Source organism: Diadema antillarum, unplaced genomic scaffold, assembly GCF_040938485.1.
Source record: "Diadema antillarum isolate AM-2024a unplaced genomic scaffold, OU_Dant_1.0 scf00000148, whole genome shotgun sequence".
NCBI classification, from domain to species: Eukaryota; Metazoa; Echinodermata; class Echinoidea; order Diadematoida; family Diadematidae; genus Diadema; species Diadema antillarum.
Window position 1 is genome coordinate 659,810 of NW_027271037.1, and position 15,225 is coordinate 675,034.

Below are 15,225 nucleotides of genomic sequence, written 5' to 3' on the forward strand. Positions count from 1 at the left end.
AAGCCGAGTCATTTGTATCTTCAGCCACCAGTAATTATAAACACATGTACGATTGTGGGATGGCATGAACGTGATGGAATAAATATGCAGGAAAAACTATGACGGAATATATTATTCACCTTCATAGACATGTGCATGGGTTGACTGAAAGCAGCAATATTAGTAGAGCACATCATTGAGAGTTTGAGGAAATCGGACAATCCGCCGTTCAAAAGTTACGAATTTTTAAAGTATCTGCGTAGTCGCTGATGGATGAGAAGACTACTACAGTGTATGATGTCATATGCGTACAACCATAAAAAGAAATTAAAAAGAGAATTTCGCAAAACTTTACTTTTTGAATAAAGTGCACATTTCCTCGACTTGTACCTGACACATGTTAAGGGTAATATTATTCCCCCTGCCTTCTGAAAGAGAGAAGTGAAGTGTTCTTTTGTTATGCGTGAAAAGTGAAAATATGTTGAATTTTCTTTATTCTTTCTTTGTATCGTTGTACTCATGAGACATCACAAGCTATAGTAGTCTTCTCATCCAGCCGTGACAGAGCAGAAACTTCAAAAGTTCATAAATTTTGAACGGATTGGCCGATTTTCCTCAAACTCTCAATGATGTGTTCTACTAATATTGCTGCATTCACTCAACCCACATGTCTATGAAGGTGAACCTTTAAATATAGCTGCAATGATTTTGAAAGACAACAGTTTTATTGTAACGGTAAGTGAAAACCGCACGGCGGATTGCCTGACAAAACATGTCAATCGTTTTAGTTAAAAAAAAAAACTGCCTAAATTTTTGGTCAAAATTGTAAAGCTATGGTTTGTACTTTGATAGTATACATGCATTTCAAGAAATTCAGCTTTGCCACTTTTTACTTCTAAAAAGGAAAATAATTTCTTTATTTCTCTGCTATACGTACCTATACTAGCAAGCGTAGATACGTGTGGTAGGGTATGCCTCTAGATCCCATGCAGTCGTATCTCGTACAATGAACGAAGAGCGGTGTAATATTCAGTTTAGGATTAAGTTGTCATTGACGACGAGTTCTACGGCGACTTGGAGCTTTTTGAAGGTCACAATGCCTTGTATTTCATCGGTCAAAGTAAATTTCTGATAATGTTAAATTTTTGACCGTCTCTCTGACTCACTTTATCGATTCACTTTATCCTTTAAGTTCCCCCTCCCTCTTCCCCCCCTCTCTCTCTCTCTCTCTCTCTCTCTCTCTCTCTCTTACGCACACACACACACACACACATACACATCTTCGAAAGAATTGTCACGGTATAGAATGAATTTCTTCCTGTGCAAACGGTGTGCTTCACTCCCGAAGGTCCCCAGCCATAGAATTCAGGGAAAATATGTCCGATCTGCTTGTGGACCGTGATGACCTGACGTGATATTGTTGCGCAAAAGTTTGTCAGTCGCAGAACAGGGTGCAAACAATCGAGACGTATTACTGTCTTGATAGGTAGTATAAGGGTTACATTGTGAGATGAATATTTGCAGAATTTCTCTCTTCGATTAAAGGACAAGTTCACCTTCATATAGGCCTACATGTTTATTGAGTGAATCCAATAATACTAGTAGAACACATCAGTGAAAATTTAGGGAAAATTGGACAATCCGTTCAAAAGTCACGAATTTTTAAAGTATCTGCACAGTCACTGCTGGATGAGAAGGCTACTATAGTGTATGATGTCACATGTGTACAACGATATTAGGAAAATATAAAGAGAATTTCACAAAACTTCACTTTTTTAATAAAGTGCACATTTCGTCAAATAATGTTACGGACATTATGTTAAGGGTAATTTTATTTCTCCTACCTTCTGAAAGATAGCAGTCGAGTATTCTTTTGTTATGCGAGAAAAGGGAAAATATGTCGATTTTTCTTTATTCTTTCTTGATATCTTTGTACACATGTGACATCACAAGCTATATAATAGTAGTCTTCTCATCCAGCCGTGATCGACTGAGCTGAACTTTTCCTCAAACTCTCAATGATGTGTTCTACTAATATTGCTGCATTCACTCAACCCACATGTCTATGGAGGTGAACTTGTCCTTAACAACACAAATAAAGAGATTCAAAATCTCAGTCTTCTTACAGTGGCAGACGCCAATAACTCCAAAGACCGATAACTTCGTGCAGCTTTTACTGAGTCATTCGCAGTCACAATTCGTCTTTTTGATACAAAACAGGCTCATAATAGCTACATTCTGTGTCATTTTTAAAATTCCCTGGCGCACTGCTTTTCGTACTGTTGTTCAGCTCGCATACACACCCTCTTTAAAGTTGAAAGACAAACAGTCGGGTTTATTCTCCAAGCACCATCCTGCGCACTGAATCTTGCTTTTCACCTTCCGAGTTGTCATCACTCTCCCTCGTAAGCATTTATCATTAAGTGGTACACCGAACTTGTCCTTCACCAACGAATAAAATCCGGATCTCAAACGACTCGGAAGCAGTGGGGCAGCTGGAGATAAAATGAAAAAGAGAAATAAAACAAAGGATCGAGGTATATAGAGAAAGTTTGTTGTTGTTGTTGTTGTTGTACTTTATTTTGACTACAGAGTATAATATACATTTTCATTTTGAGGATCGGGCAATTAGAGGTTATTCAACGTAGTACAGTACTCGAGACTCGCATATGAGGGTGGGAAGGGGCTGATCTATCCCGACAAGGGACACACGCAGATCATTTCAAAATGAAAGATCAATACACGCATGATTATGCGATTTTCATCTGCCTTAGAGGGGCCTCTGCTAGCCTTATATTAGTATTGTTTTTACGTCATGTATTGCTGTTTGGGGATATAGGGAGGGGGCATACGGAGGAGGAGAAAATGCCCTTTTTCAGCACCACAAAATCAAAGATTATGATTGTGTTTGTGTGTGCTTACAAATCTGTGGTGCAAACATTGTACACTGTTAGTGCATGTTTTGTTCATGTTTTCATTCAATTTTCATTGCGTAATATCCTACCATTTCCTGCCGTATTTTGTCACTGTGCATGGAGTTTATTGTCCCCGCCGAACGAGTTCGAGCAGGGGACTATGAAACGGGCTCCGTACGTGTGTGTGTCCGTGTGTCCGTCCGTGTGTCCGTCCGTCCGTCCGTCTGTGTGTCCGTGTGTGCGTCCGTGTGTGATCAAAATCTTCAATTTGCTACTTCTCTGTCATTTATGAGCCAATTTTGATTCTGTTTGCTTTATATGATAGCACTACATGGGAGCTTTGAAACTTCTACACAGAATTTCAGTCGTGACCTTTGACCTTGACCTTTGACCTATATTGTACATTTTGCTACAAAATGCTACTCCTTCGCCATTTCTAACCCGATTTCGATTCCGTTTGCTTTATGTGATGGCACTAGGTGAGGGCTTCAAAACTTCTACACAGAATTTTGACCTTTGACTTCTTTGACCTTTGACCTTGATTTTTGACCTGTATTGTACATTTTGCTACAAAATGCTACTCCTTCGCCATTTCTAACCCGATTTCGATTCCGTTTGCTTTATGTGATGGCACTAGGTGAGGGCTTCAAAACTTCTACACAGAATTTTGACCTTTGACTTCTTTGACCTTTGACCTTGATTTTTTGACCTATATTGTACATTTTGCTACAAAATGCTACTCCTTCGCCATTTCTAACCCGATTTCGATTCCGTTTGCTTTATGTGATGGCACTAGGTGAGGGCTTCAAAACTTCTACACAGAATTTTGACCTTTGACTTCTTTGACCTTTGACCTTGATTTTTGACCTATATTGTACATTTTGCTACGAAATGCTACTCCTTCGCCATTTTTAACCCGATTTCGATTCCGTTTGCTTTATATGATGGCACTAGTTGAGGGCTTCAAAACTTCTACACAGAATTTTGACCTTTGACTTCTTTGACCTTTGACCTTGATTTTTGACCTATATTGTGCATTTTGCTACAGAATGCTACTCCTTCGCCATTTCTAACCTGATTTCGATTCCGTTTGCTTTATGTGATAGCACTAGGTGAGGGCTTCAAAACTTCAACACAGAATTTTGACCTTTGTCTTCTTTGACCTTTGACCTTGATTTTTGACCTATATTGTACATTGGCTACAAAATGCTACTCCTTCGCCATTTCTAACCCAATTTCGATTCCATTTGCTTTATGTGATGGCACTAGGTGAGGGCTTCAAAACTTCTACACAGAATTTTGACCTTTGACTTCTTTGACCTTTGACCTTGATTTTTTACCTATATTGCACATTTTGTTACAAAATGCTACTTCCGGCGGGGACATATGTTACGCACCGCGTAATTTCTACTTTTCCTTGTTTTGTTTTTCGAATGAACCGTAATATTTATTTCTTAATAACTGTGAACAAAACGAAACAAAACAGAATAGCCATCTAATACATTGTATTCTTACAAAGACAAAACCAAGACCAGTCACAGAACACTATGATAATTATTATAATAAGCACCTTGTCTGCTTCAATCTCTCAATCTCTTCCTCCTAACGTAGAAAACAAGCAGTATTTGATGCTTCTGAAGACACACACACACACACACACACACACACACACACACACACAAAATCGACCAAACTGCACGGACAAGAATCAGATGTTTGTGTCATTATATAGTTAACAACTAAAATGGGTCGTGCGCAACTCATGAGTGACTTTTGTTTCGACTTCATGGGACGGCCGTCATTATTTATCAAAGGACCGGTGAACTCCGGACCAGTTCAAAGTGCGTTCGGAAAGAAAGGGTGACATTTCGTTAGCACAACGATAAAAACTTGATTTACATCGGATAAGAATGTGACAAGTTATGAAATTTTGAAGTTTTACTGATTTTTGTGAAAAAAAAAAGTTTTCAAACCCTTGGTATTAATATGCAAATAAGCGAGTGATGATATCATAGTCCTTGCATTTTATTTATATCATAATTGCGTTTATACAAAGCTGAATTTTTTTTTCAGGATTATTTGTACAGATTAGATATCGTTGAGTTTGAAGTTGTGATTCAATGACTCAATGACATAAACCCACTCATTTGCATGTTTCAAATCTATGACATAAACCCACTCATTTGCATGTTTCAAATCTGTATTACCGTTTCCAGATCTGTTATTTGAAAATTAGTGAAACTTCAAATTTGTCAATTCTATTCACGTTTTTTTTTCCCGAAGTTTTCTCCGTCCCTTTATTAAATTTCATTCCTCCTTAAGAGGCTAATTTTTAGTGGTCCTGAATTCCCCTCTGATATTTCAAAGTCTCAAACACTCACACACACACACACACACACACACACACACACATGTTCTGACGCGCCGAAAGGGAGAAAATACTCCCATGGCCTCAGACATCAGAATAACCCCAAGTAGACTATAATGTGAAATAGATTGCAGCTTGCATTTTACTTGGTATTACCAGTCATGATTATTGTTGATCAGTTTTTTTTTGTTTTTTTTTTTGGGGGGGGGGGAGTTAGAATAAAGTAAAAGCAACTCTTATTGTTTTTATACTTGCTGCATTATGATTATCATTACAATTATCATTCTTGCTATCGTTATCATTTATAACGAAATGATCATTGTGTCGGTTTTTTTTTTTTTTTGAGGCGAATTATTGGACGAATACAATTCGGAAAGTCTTCTTGTGTTGTGTATCAGCCGGTGTCAGGTTCTCACTTTTGCACTTACTTTCACAGAGAGTGAAGGTATACTGGTTGTCACACCCAACACTCTTTTGAGCTTGAGCTTGACCAGGAGACGTAGCCACGCAGTTCAGATTTGTGGTATTATTCCACACTGGCGCTCTCCAAAGAGCTATACAATAGAAAACAATAGCCAGGATCATCAGGTTAATAAAATGAAAACAAAAGCACAGAAAACAGGTATAAGGTGAAGAACAGATACATAAACCGTTACCTTTTCATCTTTTTTGATAGTGTCGTTACGTGTTGGTCTGTACAACCGAAGGATTAAACATTTTCTCATGAATTACTTCTCTGATGGCTCCTTGATCTGGAAAGCCTAGACTATAGAATTTCTCGTCTCAATTTGATAACTTATGCAAGATGTTATCATTGCTATCCTATATACGATATAACTAAAGCTGAAAGTCTTGTTGTGGTTAACGAGTTTGACATTCAACGGATTTTTTTTTTCATCGTAGATTGTCTGTCTCTCTCTGTCTATGTATTTACCTCTTTTCTTTATTTCTTTGTTTCTAATTCTCTTTCCGCATTTTGTAACAATTCTATGTCTCTGCCTAACATAGGTATAGGTACACAATTTGTAGGTATTCATTTCCGTAAAAAAAAACGGTTTAAAACGGCTGGAATGACCATATTTAGCGGTGCCGCCATGGCAGCACTGGTCTTCCATGGGGTCCAGTTACATTATAATTAAACAAGTATTTACAATACACAAAGAAATATAGCACATAGTTAAGTAAAATGATACATACATATAAATTGAAAAGAGATCGAGAAAAGAAAATACTACAGAGATAAAGGTTACATCAACCACACATGACATCACTTAAACAAACATTAAGAGAACAGAACACAACAAAACAAACCCGTCACGACTAATAATACATTTCAACTGGGATTTGTACATATCCTTAGAAAAAATATTTTTTTAATATATTTGTAGCCGATCGAGCATAGACGGTAGGTTATTACACATAAATGCCGCTCGATATTTAAACGATATTTCAAGAAATTCAGTAAAGGGTTTGGGTAAACTAAGTTTGTTTCCGAATCGCAAAGAGTAAGGGTGAGAGAGATAATCGAAAGATTCAGACAAGTATTCTGGGGTCATACCAGGGAGTGTTCTAAACATACATGTCATCAGGTGTTTGTTTCTTCTTTCTACCAAGGTGTCCCATTTCAAAGCATTGTGAATCTCCATGTTAGAAACATGAGATTCCCGTTTTATCTAACCGGCCAGCATTATTTTATAGTTTCTGTAATCTATCAATATACAATTTACAAGCAGAGCCATAAACAACATCACCAAAATCAGATAATCAAAATATTGTAAAACAGCATCATTATAAATTAGTTTTCATATAGATTCTTTTAAGACACTTCTCAATCTACCCAGGTGACATCATTTTCCCATATATTTTTCCACCAGTATCAATATGTACATCCCATTTTATCTGTTCATCACAAATAACTCGCAAGTATTTGACTTGTTGAATCCTAATGTTGGATAAATAACATTCAAATCACTTACTCTAGCGAGCATATATCGGCTTTGTCACAATTTGCACTGAGTTTATTTGCATTCATCCAGTGAAATAAATGCATTAAATCATTATTCAAAGCAATTTCAATGTTGGGTACAGATGAATCAGAAAAATAGAGAACAGCATCGTCTGCATATAACTTCAGATTAAATAATTCAACATTATTTTTAAGTCATTTATATATGATGGATAAAAGTGGTTCCAACAGTGAACCCTGCGGCACACCACAAGTTACTATACTGCATCATTTGACAACACTGAATTTACAAGGGTTGTACATTACTTGCCAGTTAAATAACTTCGAAACCAATCATTGCATGTGTTTATTATACCAACACTTCGAAGTTTTTTTTTTTGCTTGTTTTTTTTTTTAAGAATCAAATGGTTCACAGTATCAAATGCCTTCTTAAGGTCGACAGACACCTCACCAGTGTATTGGTGATTATCCATGGCCTGTAATCAGTCATCCTGTGACCTTATGAGGGTAAAAGTGGTCGAGTTCTTCGGCCGAAAGCCAGATTGTTCTCGACATAAGATAGTATGTTCACGCAGATGGCCGAGCAATTGTGTGAAAGGACGACTCGTTCTAAAATCTTCGATACGTAAGACAATATTGAGATTGGCCTAAAATTTCCCGGAGAATATTCACCACTTTTATAGATAGGAACAATTTTGGCCTATTTCCACTGGTTAGGAAATTTCCCATCATTGAATGATTTATTTATCAGATATTTTAGAGAAGGGGCAATTTCAGTATCACTTAGTATTAAAACGAAGGTTGAGATGCCATCCAGACCAGTGGATTTGGTATTTTTCTAATTTCTGATTGATTTAATTGTTTCTTCTATTGATACTGATGAGAAGTTAAATCTTCTATATTCCTATGCTCTGTGAAACCGTCTGTCGGTTTAGAATTTGTTACAGTCACGCCAATGGGTATTGTTTAACAATGTTTAGCACATATATTTGCCAAATTTTGTTTGTTGTTGTTGTTGTTGTTGTTTTTTGCGTGTGTTTGTTTGTTGTTGTTGTTGGTTTTTTTTTTTTGCTTTTCAAGTTTTACCAAAGAACCTTGTCACTTATTGCTGTTCAACCGAATTTTTGTTTCCTTTTTGGTTTTTAGTTTTGCGTTGTTCAAGCTGAAGGAGAATGGAAAAGGTATAACGGGCAAAATGTGCAGATAATTTCATAAACTGATTGACTGTGCCTATATTTTCTCACTTTATGCCTTTTGCCTGCTTTTTACCCTTTTTGTGAACAGAAAGTTCGCTTTGATGATCAATGAAGGATAGCATGACAATGGTCGTGATAATTCATCTTATTTAAAATTTGCTGACGAAAATTCAAGGGACATGAGTATTATACTTATTTCCAACAAAAGTATAAAGAATAGTGTGACATTTGAATATGCAAGTGAAAAAGGCAGCTCTTTTTATTAGCAATAAAACAAAATACAGTTACATTGGCGGTTGGTTGAATTTGCATTTTGTTTACATCTTATCTTTAAGTTAACAACCACGTGTGTGCACTTTACAGTGGAAGACAGCAAGGCTGGAATCCATTTCCTTCGAAGAATCATGTCTTCGTTTGATTTCTATCATGCGTATGCATGAAAACTTCCCGGCCAATTTTCTCTGAGGTGTTTTCTCCTGAAGGCGGCTCAAATTTTGCCCTCCCCCCCCCCCCTTTTATGAGAAAGGAAAATAAATATTGAGTAATAAGTATTGATAATGAGTAATAAGTATTGATAAGTATTGAGTAATAGGTATTGATAATGTTGGTCTCTTCAGGCCAATTATTTGTCGCAGTCAGTGTCTGACTCATTAACTTCGTTTGCCTATCTTTAAACTGTCGATCTCATGGGCCTAATTTGCCTACTTTGAGCTCATGGACCGTATTTGCCTCGTGTATAGCTTGGGATGGGCTGTATGACTTGCGGGCGGTATAAATTGTGGATGTCGGATTCGAGACATGCACCCCGAACAGCGTCTATAATCTAGATATGAAATGTCTCAAATTAGCCAAAAGCTACTCGTCTGCTGTGCATGTTTAGACATTCGACATACTAGTAATTGATTAAAAAAAACTGTCAGAAGAAGACATAGGAAGCTGGTTTCTATCTGGTGTTGTCATTTAATGCACGTTTTCCAAAAGGACGGAAAATCTTCACAGAAAATACTAAATATAAGGTCAATTGACAATTTGTGATCCCTCATCAGCTCATTCGCATCCCGTCAGAAATATATTGACAGATATTATATTCAACCGTACACACTTCCCATTATCAAGATTATAGGTCTTTCATTATAAAAAAAAAAAAGGTGTTGGTCTACTGGAACAGGCTTAACGCATTTTCACCCACAAATCAGATACAATGTCTGATTTAATTGTGGTGTAATATGTAATATGTAAAGCCAACTTTTTGAAACATTCATTTCACTTAATGGCTCTCCTTTCATACTTCGCAAAAATACTTGGCTATGATACAGGGGCTAAAAGGTATATAAAATAATTCTTTTGCATACATTGAGCCGGCGTGAGGATAAATTTACACAGTGGAAGGGAACTGTAAGATTTTGCTTTGAATACAAAGATCCCGCTTCTGAAGGCACACTCGAATTCTACAAACATGCCTTTCCCCTCTTACCATCAGCTGCTTGATACTGCGATCCGTCCGCACACTTGAAGGTTCCTTTGACCTCTCTGTCTGTACAGCCAATCCAGATGAATGTACGTCTACCGGCTGTAACGTAACTTGACAATTTTACTGATTCTTCCTCGTTCTTTCTGTTATTCACCCAAGGATAACCCCCAATGGCATTACAGACTCTTACGGCTTCGGAATAATTCATGTGGATACTTGGGCCATACTTGTAGCATCCCGTGCCTATGCTTTCTCATCCATTAGGGCAGGCACCACCTGCAAGGGGAGCCAAAAAAAGGCATTTTCATTTCGTGATTGTGTTGCCATGTCAACGGAAGAGTCACAAGTATTGTAAGTACAGGCCAACCTGCAATAGAGAGCAAAAAAATAAAAAATAAAAAATAAAAAATAGAAAATACATTGGCATTTCGTGATTATGTTGCCATGTCAACGGAAGAGTCATAAACATGAAAAGTATAGGCCTCAGCTTTATTCACAGTTTTGTTTCTTTGTCGACATATTGTTATCATCTTATCTATTCAGACATTACATTCTTGGAAAAAAAATTGACGACGCGCATCACATAATATTCTAGCATGCATTCTGTATCATTATTTTGGTATGATTTGATATTTCATGTGGCCAGCAAAGGATGATTAATTTTTAACTCTCTCAGAAGAAATCGACTCATATCACACTTTTGCAAATTAGAAGCAAAGACAAAGACAAAAACAACAAGGCGTGCATCTGAAATAATCGTAAAGGCTTATTGGAACGAAATGAAAATAAATGAACAAAAAAAGAAAAAAAAAACGAAGCCAGATTGCCGTTTCAAGAGGACTATGTTCCAAAGTGGAAAATGCAGACTTAAAGCTATATCAAAATATTTTGGTGTATTGTAAGGACGAAATCATGATAATTTCAAAGTCTTTGATTCCAATCTGGGGGTGTTTCATAAAGCTGTTCTTAAAGCTACGAAAGACTTAAGAACAACTGGTGATCAGTTCTTGTGATGAATTATTGAAATTCTGATAAGTATAGCACATAAGAACTGATCACCAGTCGTTCTTTTAAAGTCGTTCGTAACTTTAAGAACAGCTTTATGAATCCCCCTTGTGGAGTTGCAAGAGCAATTGCTTTTCATCTTCAAAGACAACTGTATAAATAATTCAGTAATGTAATAGTTTAGTATTTTGTTATTGCATAAAATAGATGGATATTGTTTTCTTTTTTTTGGTTGAACTGCTCAAGTGCAACTTAATAGATGAACATAATTCAGACGAGAAGTCATTCTTTATTCATATAACTGTAGCTTAAAATAAAACTTCATTTATTACGAACTTTATGACAGTGTCTAAGTGTCATGACTATGCTATAAAGACAGTTTACTTCCAAAATACGCGGTATATAGTGTTTTAATCAAAATGTCTCCGTTTGTATTTACAAATTTTCTTTTGTTGCATTTTTTGTGGGGGTGGTTAATCATGCTGTTGGCAAGTAGCAGTCATTGATGAATGTAAATATTTGTTTCTTGATGACTTCTCCTATGGAGAGCCCCAAATGTACAACCCTAAGCCTCATATTTTTGATGTCGTCTGGAGTGTACCAGGGTATTGCTCTTTTTAAAGGAATGTACAAAGCGCATGATTTGACGAAGACAGACACATTTAAACGTACACAGGAGAGAACGGTGAAAAAAAGTAGCAAGAATATTACCTGATTACTGTTACTTTCCATTGCTGATATATTCATGACAATAAGCCTCTACAAGGCTTACGTCATTCATTATCATTTTGCCACATCTCACCAGACTATGAATGTCCAATAAAATTGGGTATTCAAATATCTAAGAAAAAAAAAATGAATTGTTCTGAAAGGAATAGTATGATTTTTGTGTAGATCACACTTTTCTTTCGCTCTAAACTTTTTTTGCTATGATTGCCACACATGCATTGCTTTCGCGTTATGTATATAGTTCATCGCTCATGCTTTATGTCTTTTACTGCTCTCAATTTGTTTAACACTACGAATTGAGAGTATATACATTATTGCGTTATGATTTTTTTGTTTGTTTGACGAAATCAAATTTACATGAATTGAATTGAATAATCAAAACCGCTGACGGAGGATGTCTACTTGAAATCGATTTCATCAAATGTCTCTTTGAAATCATTTATTCAATTACTGTTATACCGCATAGTTTTGTTTGGATCTAATTTCTTTCGTACGTACGTATATGTATAAATGTATGTAATGAGATAATCTACCTTTTTAGAAGAAAGTTATATTGGGTGAACAGGCTAACTGGCAAATCAGCTCCCCATCTTACTCAAATACAAAATGCAAAACGTAGATGCAGCTACAAATCAGGGCAAACGTATCATTGCAAACAGAAAGAAATAATCAATTTCCATGATCTTATCCGGACGTCTCAAGAAAAGAAAGTGACTCCCTTATTTCATCACGGGGAGATGTGGACGGAAGACCTTAAATATATCTACTGACACTCAAAGCTATCACAAACACATATTCCGACATGCGAAGAATGCCTGAATACAAGAATTAAAAAAGGGGGGCTTTACAATACCTTGAACACCCGTCATCAGGTGAAGTAGCAGAAAGACGTAAAAATGAAGTTTGCCAGGCATAACACTTAACATCGCTGATGATAGTGCTGAAACTGGAGATCCAAACATGTCAATCGCAATGACAAACTGCTGACTGAGAAGAGAAGGAACAGTTAATCTAAGCGTGTGCCTCTACCTCGCTCAAAACGTCATCGATACACTGTCAGTTTTCCCCACTTCACTGACGTATCATAGCTGATAAAACGCATCGCAGGACTTAACGGAATAACGGAATTCCCGTCTATTTTGAGGCTCTCTCTCTCCCTCTCTCTCTTCACAAATACCACATTTCTACATATCTTTAAGATCATAACCACATGAAAAATATAGGTGATTTTTTTTCTCTCCATTTATACATATGCGAACTAAATTGAATAATGGATAGAGGGATCAACGCTATTGGTTTTCACTTGACATTGTTTACTTTGAAATCAAATAATATCTGCTCGTCATGCGCAAGGAATTACACGATCACTGACGATAGTTTTTTTTTTTTACTTTAGCATGCGAGTAGCATGGCTAATATTCTAATAAGGAAATTTTCTCGTCAAGGTCATTACTTTTATGCATTTTTTAAATCTTTGATTCTTTTGGAAGTAGAGGGTGATTTTTTGTATTTATTGAGCCGTCAGACACAATATGAATGAAGATTCAAGAAATAGTAACTAAACAAAACAATCGAAGGACTCATTATTCAACAAACAGACTTTCAGGTTTGTAACTTTCACTACATCTATCGTTTCAGGCAAGCAGATTTGAAGAGCGAAACTGGAAAAGGCTATTATTGATGCAGCAAAGTGATCTTTATAGGAGTGTATCAGTAGGCCTATGACTGTTGGACACTATGATAAGTCTGTTGTTTTAACAAACAAACGGGATTAACCTTGCTTGACTTTCAGGAGATGGAAATATTGACAATAACTGAATAATTTGGCCATATACAGTATAAAATCAGGACAGTCTGATGAAATGGAGGACTCTATTATATTCATAGGTATCTATCAGAGTCTCAAAGCCTTTTAATGTACAGAAGAGACTTATTGCTTTCGAGGGTTTAAAAACATTAATATGCTCATGCATGTCAATGACTGCTAGAATGAAAATATTTGTACATTTTTCGGTTTCTTCACAGATGAGGAAGTAATGATGATTTCAGTTGTGTGGTGAGATTATCGCAGTGGTCTTCTAACAGAAATTCCTAGGACACAACTAGGTAGAACTCACAGGTTACAGAGTTGGGCTGGTGGCATATATATAATATTAACATATAAATGTTTCTGTCAGAAATGGAGCGATAAATATAATGGATTCATTAATTTCAAGGTAAAATGTCGTCCCTTCAATGGCTCTCACTTAAAGGCAATATTTTCAATTTGAAGATGAAACAAAAAATCCAAATTTAGTGCTTCAAAATTGTTCTAAAATGTGAGCCAGATTTGAAACAACCAATGTAAAAATTTGAATCGGTATAATCGATCGTAAGTATTGTTAAATATACAAAATGTGAACTATAGTTATAATAAAACTGTTCCTAGACTAAACTATCTACATTAAGAAAAATAGTGGTATTTCCTTCTATTTCATGCTTTATTGTGTGATTGTTATCGTAGGATGTTTTGTGGGACAACTGACGAACACATACAATGTATGTATCAAATGTGATATCTCGAACATTTTTAGTAAACATATACCTTTAAGGAAAGGGTTGCAGCTAAGATACTATTGATGGTTTATAAAACCCTTCACGTGTGGAGGATTCTCTTTCTTTGTTTTGTTGGAAAGCATTTTCTTCTCTTTCTCTGGGTGTTCGGAGCTTAAGAACGCCTCTAGTTCATTATTTTGCGCAGTCCTCACATCACCGTCATAACTGTACTGACATTTTGAAGCAACCCAAATTCAAATGTTAGCCTTTTTATAAATATTTGACAAAATTGAATTGGTATTGATATTTTGTATACAAAACAAACAGAGAGCTGCTCAACACCTATATCACGAAGAGTTTCCAATTTGTTTTCAAACTTTAACAAATCATAATTTTTCAATGTTTCACCCTTTCAAATTTGCACTGATTTACTGCATGATTTTTCTGTTTTCACACAACATATAATTTGAGGAGGAATTTCCCTTTAAGTAGGTGTATGACGTACAATCGCATGAACGGGACGAGTGTAACTTCATCGAAAGTTCATTTCAATTAATTTCTAATTTGGAAAGATACTGACAATTTGATTAATACGGTTATATAAGTGCCCGATTAGAACAGATATATAATGTATAACTGGTTGTTTCAGTTTAGTTCTCAATCCTTTTTTTGTGTTTGCATGTGCATATTTTTCATTTTCTCTATTCAAAATATGATTCAGTTTGTAAAAGCAAATTGAATAAAAATTGTTGACGCAAACATTTGATTTCAAAATGCTACTGCTAATAAGTCGTATCACAGAGCAGAAACGATGTAGTCCTAGATATTCCGCGTTTTCATAGATAAGACAATCTGGGTTATTAATCCCTTTATACGCCTTCCAACGGTGTGTCTGGATAGATATTGAGTTATTTTGAGCTGGTTAATTGATATTAATTGTATTTTAATATTATTTTTTTTTCACCTTTCTCTCAGGATTGTTACATTAACATGCGTTACATTTATGCATAACAGTATAGACATGTCCTTGGAATATAATTCAATTTCTTTGTTTATGGATA